The sequence below is a fragment of the Neofelis nebulosa genome, chromosome 3 (genome assembly GCF_028018385.1).
Source record: "Neofelis nebulosa isolate mNeoNeb1 chromosome 3, mNeoNeb1.pri, whole genome shotgun sequence".
Lineage (NCBI taxonomy): Eukaryota > Metazoa > Chordata > Mammalia > Carnivora > Felidae > Neofelis > Neofelis nebulosa.
The window spans coordinates 56,352,540-56,359,891 of NC_080784.1; the positions used below are offsets into that span (position 1 = coordinate 56,352,540).

General features: G+C 38.9%; 1 pseudogene; it reads right to left on the minus strand.

Annotated features, from left to right (window-relative positions):
• Positions 1 to 3,002: 3,002 nt before the first annotated feature.
• On the minus strand, positions 3,003 to 6,170 carry LOC131506851 (large ribosomal subunit protein eL38-like; annotated as a pseudogene).
• Between the last annotated feature and the right edge of the window lie 1,182 nt (positions 6,171 to 7,352).

A 7,352-nucleotide genomic window follows, 5' to 3' on the forward strand; every position in this document is an offset into this window, starting at 1 on the left:
TAAAATGGCAGAATATGAAGTTAACATACAAAGGGGCACCTGGGTAGCTCAGTTGGTTAAGATCCAACTTCAGCTCAGGGTCACAATCTCGTGATTTGTGAATTTGAGCCCCACATCAGGTTCTCTGCTGTCAGTGTGGAGCCTGCTTCAGATCCTCTGTCTCCCTCTCTTTCTGCCCCTCTCCCACTTGCACTCTCTCTCTCTCTGTCTCAAAAATAAAAATAAATAAATCAACAAATGTCTAAAAAAAGAAATTAACATACAAAAATCAGTAACATTTCTATACACTACCAATAAATTTTCTGAAAAACAAATAAAGACATTTATCCCAATTATAATAGTATGAAAAACAATAAAATACTTAGGAATAAATTTAATCAAGGAAGCCAAAGAGTTGTACTCTGAAAACTACAAGATATTGATGAAAGGCATAAAAGAAGATACAAAATAATGGTAATGTATCCCTGTTCATAGACTGGAAGAATAAATATTTTTAAAATGCCAATACTACTAAAAGCCATCCATCGATTCAATGTAATCCCTATCAAGATTCCAATGGCATTTTTTACAGAAATAGAAAAAAAACTTCTAAAATTTATATGGACCACAAACCCCCCCAAAGAGCCAAAGAAATTCTGAAAAAGAACATAGCAGGGATACCATACTTCCTAGTTTCAAGCTACACTATAGTCATCAAAACAGTATAGCACTGGCATAAAAGCAGACAAATAGACCAATGGAACAGAATTGAGAGCCCAAAAATACACTCAATCATTTATGATCAACAAATATTTGGCAAGGGAGACAAGAATATTCAATGGAGAAAACACAAGCTCTATAATAAATATTGCCGGGCTAATTGGATATTCACATGTAAAAGAATGAAACTGGATTCATATTTTATACTACTCACAACATATTAACTCAAAATGGACTATAGACATAAATGTGAGATGTGAAATCATAAAACTTCTACAAGAAAACATAGGAATAAAGCTCCTTGACATAGGTGATGGTAATGATTTTTTGGATATGACACCTATAGCACAAGCAGAAAAACCAAAAACAAGTTGGGACTACATCAAACTAAAAAGCTCTGCAAAGGAAAAAAAAATTAACAAAGTAAAAATACAACCTGCAGAATGGGAAAAAAATACCTGCAAACATCCGGTAAGGGGCTAATATCCAAAACATATAAAGAGTCATACAACTCAATAGTAAAACAAAACCAAAAAAAAACAAAACAAAACAAAACAAAAATAACCCAATTAAATAATGGGCAAAGGACCTGAACAGACATTTCTCCAAAGAAGATATATGAAAGGCCAACAGGTACATGAGAAGATGCTCAACATCACTAGTCATTAGGGAAATGCAAATTAAAACTACAATGAGATACCACCTCATGCTTGGTAGAATGGCCATCATCAAATAGACAAGAGAGAACAAATCCTGGTGAGGATGTTGAGAAAAGGGAACCCTTGTGCACTATTGGTGGGATTGTAAATTGGTACAGGCACTGTGGAAAACAGTATGGAGGATCCTCAAAATATTAAAAATGGACATACCATATGATCTAGCAATTTTATTTCTGGAAATATATCCAAACAAAATGAAATCACTGACTCAAAATTCTATCTGTACTCCCACATTTTTACACACACACACACACACACACACACACACACACGGGAGGCATATTATTCAGCCATAAAAAAAAAAAAAGAAGGAAATCCTACCATTTGCAACAACACGGATGGGCCTTGAGGGCATTATGCTAAGTGAAGTCAGACAGAAAGAGACAAATACTGTATAATCTCACTTTCATGTGGAATCTAAAGAAGAAAAAACAAAAAAACAAAAACAACAAACTCATAGAAAAAGATCAGATTTGTGGTTACCAGAGGTGGTCAAAAGGTACAAACCTCCAGGTATAAAGCAATTAAGTACTAGGGATATAATATATAACATGAGAACTAGAGCTAACACTGTTGTGTGATACATAGGGGAGTTGTTAAAAGAATCAATCCTATGAGTTCTCATCACAAGGAGAAAATTTTTTTCTTTTCTCCTTTTTATTGTATCTGTATAAAAGATGGATCTATTGTGGTCATCACTTCACAATATATATAAATCCAATCATCATGTTGTATGCCTTGAACTTATACAGTGATATCCTGTATGTCAATTACTTGTCAATAAAACTAGTGAACAAAAAGTTTAGAATTTAAAGTAATGCATGTGTAACACATGACAGACACTTAATGTGAGATTTGGCTATAAACCGCAGATTCCCTTACAAAAAGCTTAATTGTCAACTTATAATCTGTACTGTTACCTATTGTTGATCTAAGAATGGGTGGGTCTACAAAACCATAATTTTGATCAAACCAATTGAACTTCTAATAGTATCCATACCAAAACCCCACAAAGTTTTAGTGTTTCTTGGAATGGTATAGCAGGCTATATGTATTAACTGAAGCAAAGTTAAATTCAGCAAAAAATTTGGAACTGTTCTTTCCTTAGGCTTGTTGGCACAGTCTGTTTTTTGTTTGTTTGTTTAATCTGTGTTCCACTTTGTCTTTTCCTGCAATTAAGATTAAGGTAGCCAGACAGGGATTATGTCTAAGTCGTTTATCTTTAGTGTGTAAAGGGACAGATTGTCATCAGCCTATTTAAAAGATATCATATCCTAACTCAAACAAAATAAGCCTTTGGTAATTCCTAGCTTCTGCTATAGCTTTTGTTTTCTCCTTTTCTTTTCAGCTAATGTATGACCCTAACAAATTGCCATTCTAATTGTACGTTTGCTCAGTAAATTAAAAAATAGAGTTAATAAGGAAAGCAAAGGAGTTAATAAGCCCTTTTGTTTTTCTTAATAAGGCATATCTTAAAATCTAAATGTTAAATTACAGAGTATTATTACAAAACCTCTCATTTGATGACATCTGTGGCTAAATGTTTAGGCCTTTTTGTAAGTTATTGCATTAAATAGTGCTGGACAAAATAAGTTGGTGTATATTTTATTAAATATGCTATTGAGCAAATGAGGTTTAAAAACAAGGAAAGATATCCAAACTGTTGTTTTGACATTGACATAGTGTGTGTGTGTGTGTGTGTGTGTGTGTGTGTGTGTGTTGTTTTGGGTGGCTTACAGAGTAAATTGTTCTAAGATTGCTCAATAACAGGGCTGTATGCTCTGAGGAGCTAGGGTAATGTTTGCTTCTTTTCTAAAGTAAGTCAGCAGAGAGCATATAGGAGAAAGAAGATGATGAACACAGTTGATGTTAACATAAAGACAGGTTGCCTTTTATGTCTTCCTGGACTCCACAGAGAAGAATCCCAACCTCATGACTGAGTCATGAATGTTTCTGGTTAATTTGGGTATGTGGGTATTCTGGTTAATTTTTGCGTAAAAGAGGTAGAGGAGAAAGCCAGCCACAGGCTTGCACTGCTGAATAACCTATGACAATCTTTAGAGATGTTTAAATGAGTAAAGCAATTAAACTCAACACACCTGGGAGGCTAGGCAGAAAACTGGAGAATAATAATTCATTAAAATCCATGCATCTAAGTCGTTATAGTATCTACATGAAGCCTGTGAAGGTGGTGGTTCGGTCAGGCATCAAGGTGTCTTGTAAGGCCTAGTAAATCACCAGATGCTCACATCTACTGAAAAACAAACACATCCACACGCGGTCTATGTACAGAGGTGCATGCACAGCTTCAAGTTTACTATCACACATATACAAATAGCTTTTACACATTTGTGAACAGGATATTTTGACACACACAGAAAAGGAATGCATAGAGAACAAATGTTTTGCTTTGGTGTGGAAGTGAACTTTGATGGAACTTAGTAAAACACAGGCCATTTATTACTGTGATGAATGGCTCTCTGGGGAGTCATTTCCATGCCCTCCCAGCTGGAGTATAGGGCTGCAGTGACAGTGTCGGGTAAGAAAGGGACGGAACAATAGGTTCTGTGAGTTCAAGGAGCTGAGGTTGCTCTCCCTGAGTGGGTGGTATGAGCATCAGTTCTGCGCAGCACATAATTCAGAGGGGAGTGATGGATTCTTGCGGGACGTGGAAATAACAAAGAGGGTAAAATGAGAGCAAATTATGAAAGTGCACTTGAATCACCCAAGGGCTGAGGATTTTTTGTGTCAACAGATTCCACTATTGAAAGGTCACAAGCCCGGTGAATTTCCTGATCAAATCCAGAACCTACTATTCCAAGTAACCCAGCGATAGTATCCAAACTGGACATCACCGCAATTGTCCAATTGGAGCAACTGGAAAACAAGTATCCTTCCCACCTCCTAAAAAAAAGTATCTATTTGCTTGTTTGTTCGAATTTTAAAAACTTTAAAACAGGTAAATCAGCATGTCTGGTCCATTTCAGTTGCTTCACTGTGAAACACAGGGGCAGGGACTGCTTCAGGCTCCCTGCCTTTTCCCTTTGCCCAACGTGTAAAGGTATCTGTTGTACTAAGCTTCAAATTTCACGTTATCTTTATTTTTCTTGATCTTAACATATTTGGTATCCTTTCCCCTGGCTTTGAGCACGAAGTTCTTGCCTTCCTCAATTTTGCCAGGTATGAGTAGGAGACACACAGGGAGAGTGTAAGGACCTGTACTGCCAGAGAGATGCCCTTTATTACCTTTTCCACAAAAAGTTTTAAAAAAAAATACAGAGGTTCTTGAAGCAAGACAACTGGCCCTAGCTAAAGTTAAATGAGACATTTTCTTGCTGTTGACCATGGCGTGTTCTTTCATTTATTTCCCTTCCCATTTATTTGTTAAGCTCCTGGCAGTATTTGTAGACATATATGGATGTTTATTTAAGAAGCCAGGGGTGCACCTGGGTGGCTCAGTTGGTTAAGGATCTGACCCCAGCTCAGGTCATGATTTCAGGGCTTGTGAGTTCGAGCCCCGCATCGGGCTCTGTGCTGACAGCTCTGGAGCCTGGAGCCTGCTTCGGATTCTGGGTCTCTGTCTCTCTGTCTCTCTGTCTCTCTCTCTCTCTGCCCCTCTCCCGCTCACACTCTGTCTTTCTCTCAAAAATAAGTAAGCATTAAAAAAATGTAAAAAACCATATTTAAGAAGTCAGATGCCTGGTCACTGTATCTTAGAATCCCATGCCTGGTCACTATATCTTAGAATCCCACGAAGGTAACAACCTGGAAAAAGCTCTAAGCTCTGCACTGATCGTAAAAGGGCCACTTATAACTTAGAATCTCAGCATCCTGACAGCAGGCATCCCCCTGGAGCTCCAACAAGCAGACAGAAATGGTGTCGTGGTGTGGAAACCTTCCAGGACTGCCTTGGTCCTGAGATTCCATGATTGGCTTTGACACTGGGTGGAGACGATCAAAAGCCCTTCAAAAATCAGCCTGGGAGGGAAGCTCCATTGCCTTTTGTTTCTTCCAACCCAGTGTTTCCCCGCTGCCCCCTGCTAGGATAGAGACTGTCAACACTTGTGCTCCTAGCTCAGACTTTTTTTTAAAGTTTATTTATTTTGAGAGAGAGACAGACAGACAGCACAAGTAGGAGGAGGGGCAGAGAGAGAGAGAGAGAGAGAGAGAGAGAGAGAATTCCAAGCAGGCTCCACACTGTCAGCAGGGAGTCTGATGCAAGGCTCAATTTCACAAACTCATGAGATCATGACCTGAGCCGAAATCAAGAGCAGGGCATGAACTGGCTGAGCCACCCAGGTGCCCCTTAGCTCAGACTTTCAGTGGAGAAAAAAACAAAAACAAAACACTAAAACGCTGAATTTTGAATCTAAGTTCTAAAAAAAATTAGATAAGTTTTTATTCTATATAATAATGGACCCTAATCCTTTCAATTATCAGAATTCCTTGATCACATAGTTTTCCAAAAATAACAGTTTCAGGGGCCCAACCCAGTAAAGTCTGAGTCCCTGGTCCTGGGGTCAAATTCAGTAATCTGTAATTTTAATGCTCTCCCAGATGACTATAATGATTAGTCATATTTGAGACCCAGAGATTTAGTTATTTTTTCAAACCAATTGTTCTTAAGTAGTCTTTACACTCAGTGTGGAGCCCAAAGTGGGGCTTGAACTCACGACCCTGACATCAAGACTTGAGTTAAGATCAAGAGTCCAAGGCTTAACCAACTGAGCCACCCAGGTGTCCCCAAACCAAATATTTTAAAATATATCCTCAGAGATTCCATCTGAACCTACTGCTTGCATTTTCAATATTCCAATTCCGATACTCTACTCAATCACACTATCTCTTGCCACTGTCTTGGAATGGTGAATCTGTGGTTTATAATTATGGTAAATATGGCCCTGCAGAAAGGTTACATTTCATTACATTGTACTAAAATCACTGGGTAACTTAACAGATGAAAAAGGACTTCATACTTCTATTTTAATAACACCCTGGAATATATTCTATTATTTCACAAAGGGTGTTGTGAAATCTTCAAAATGAAACTTCTTTGAGTTCACGTGAATTTCCAAAGTCTGAAAAACACTGCTCTAGACTCAAGACAAGAATTCAAGGCTTTTCCTCCCCTTCTCTTCTACCCACTCTCCCAGCCTCCCTCCATCTCCAAAGGCACTCCTGTGGAAGAGCTCTCATGTGCATTCTTTTTTCCACTGAGGTCTAGTTCGGAAAATAGATATCACACTAGGTATTTGAACAGAGAGAATTTGATATGGGAAATTTGTTGCAGATGTTGGAGGGCTAAAAAAAACTGCAAAAAGGAGGACCAAGATAACAGAGTTAGGTAGCAGGCAGCTTCTACTCTTAGGGAAGAGGTTGGAACTGCCAGAACCAGAAGTTGGGGGAGGCCACCAAGAGATGGGACCCAACACCCTTGGTAGTCAGGTGCTTTGAGGAGAGGCTTCATGGATCTGGAGCTCTGACTCCCAAGAGGGCCAATTCCTGGAGCCGCTGCCGCCTCACATCAGACTGCAGTAAGGCTCCGGGAGCAGAGAGAGAAGCTGAAGATACAATTAGTTATTGCTGCCAAGTGAAAGGCCACTGATAGGGCAATGCCTAGAAACAGCAAACAGAAAGGAAGAAGGAAAAACCTTCTCCCTTCCACCTGCTGCCCTGTCTCTCACAAGGGCAACCCCAAAGGAAGCCAGATGACCGAAGTGAAATATGGTTTCCAGAGTTTTGGCCCCTGTATCACAAAGCAGAGGAGAGAAGGGAAGGTTTGGAGCTGGGGGATAGTATCTGAATCAAGCACAGCATCAGACAGTCCTTTGAGTCAAGACAGTAGTGAAATTTGTTTTGGCAGGAATAAGGTTAAAAGCTGTTGTTTCCAGGACTATGCTTTTTTGATGGTCAAATAATTTTTGGAAAAGTGTA